Genomic DNA, 2,095 nt, shown 5'->3' on the forward strand with positions numbered 1-2,095 from the left:
ATGTAGGCCCATCTAATCCAAAGTTTGGGCTTTTGGCCCCTAAATTGCTTTTGAGGCTGAGGAGTATTGGAGAAGAGCTGAAAGTAAGAGTATTTTTGTAAATGCGACCACATCCTTTCTCTGCTCAGACCTTTCCATGGTTCCCGTCCCACGCAGGGTAGGAACCATGATTCTCGCTTTGCCCCACCATGCCCTAAAAGATCTACCTCCAGTCCCCCCCACCTCCCCGGGCCTCATCTCCCTTCCTGCCCACACTCACTTTGCCTATTGATGTCTTTGCTTTTCTCCCAAGATACCTAATACCCTCCCACCACAAGGCCTTTGCACTGTCTGTTCCCTCTGCCTGGGAATGCTCTTTCCCAAATATCCTCATGGCTCCCTTCCTCAGGTCCTTCAGGTCTTTGCTTAAACATCATCTCCTCAGTGAGGCTTTCCCTGACCCCCCATTTAAATTCACAAGCTAATCTCCATTCCCTGCCCCACTTCCCTGATTAATTTTTCTTTAATACCTGTCATCTTATTTATAATTATGTATTTACTTTGTTTTAAATATATAAATGTCCCCTGCCAGAAGCCAACACCATCAGGACAAGGATTTTGTGTTTTGTTCCTTGCTGGGTTCCCAGTGCCTAGAGAAACACCCAGTAAAAGTGCTTAACAAAAGTGTTGAAAGAAAAGAATTTTCTATAAGAAATCTCTCTTTATCATATAGAGCATTTGTTCTGTACCAGGCCCCAAACCAAGCTCTTTACAGACACTATTTCACTGTCTCAACACTGAGGAAGTGGAGATGCCATGGCCCCATTTTACATAGAAGCCACTGAGGCTCAGAGGTTTGCCAGCCTCAAACCTTTCCTTAAAGCACAGTTAGCTACGACCCTGTAGTGTTCATTATTATCATAGGTTCTTTTTATATAGTTTGCCCCCAAAGGTGAGCTGCCACCCAGCTCCTGAGTCAGACCCTAACCATCTGCTGAGGGAGGTGGGTGGGGTTTTGAAAATGAGTAACCTGGGGGGAGGGACATGAGTACAGACACAAGGCCAAGGCCATAAAATGATTCATCTCTTTACAGACCAATGAGAAGTCAAAGGCAGGAGTCCCCTGACACATCATACAAGCTGGGACATTGAGGCCCAGAGAGGGTTGAGGGCTCTTCTGAGGTCACACAGCACAGGCCTGATTCCCAACAAGAGGGTGAGGCCAAGGACAGGGAGGTTCCATGGAGGAAGCATCACTTTGCTCACTCTCCTGGCAGTGGGAGAGATGTCCCAGCCAGCTGCTTCTATTCCAGACTGTGAGAAGAGAGTGAGTCAGCCTGTTGTTGGGGGAACAGACTTTATGTCCCCCCCACCGCCCCCCCAACTCACATACACACACACACACACACCCTGATAGGCTGGGAGCTGGTTTTCTGGGATGCCAAGGTTCCTGACTCAGCACTGGGAATCTTGGCTTTGTGTGTTCTGAGAAATGTCAGGCCTACGGGAAACAACAGGGCTCCCACTCACGCCATCCCACCAGTGGGTGGGGAGCAGAGAGCAGGATGGATGAGGCAACAGGGGGCCTGCGTGTTAGGCGCCGAGTATGAGGGGGTTTATGTACATGGGAGAGTTGAGGGTGTGAGAGGGAGACAACTGGCGAGCAAGGCAGGGGGTGCGAAGGAGAAGGATAGGTGTCAGGATATGCGTGAGTAAAGTAGAGGGCGGCACGGGCAAGGGAAATGTTTGCTATGAAGTATGTGTGTTCAAAGTAGAGGTGTGGAGCCGGCCAGTAAAATAAAGAGAAAGGGGGCGCTGGCAAGGAGATGTTGGCACAGAGGAAAAGTGAGGAGTTTGTAAAGGGGAGAGGGATATTTGCAAAAAAGCCATGTAGGAAACGAAAAAAGTCCGCCGTGTACAAGGCTCTGTGAGGTGAGTGGAAGGGCATAGGAAGCCACATGTGTGCTTACGCCCGGCACCAGCAATACGCCGCAGGCCCCAACGCCCACCCTTAGACCCCAGTTCCAGAGCCTTAGCCCCGCCCCGGGCCCGCCCCCTCACGTGCAATGAGGCGGGCTTCTTGCCAATTAGCGAGCCGCTGCTTCGCCATTGGCTA

Source organism: Tamandua tetradactyla, chromosome 16, assembly GCF_023851605.1.
Source record: "Tamandua tetradactyla isolate mTamTet1 chromosome 16, mTamTet1.pri, whole genome shotgun sequence".
Classification (NCBI taxonomy): Eukaryota; Metazoa; Chordata; class Mammalia; order Pilosa; family Myrmecophagidae; genus Tamandua; species Tamandua tetradactyla.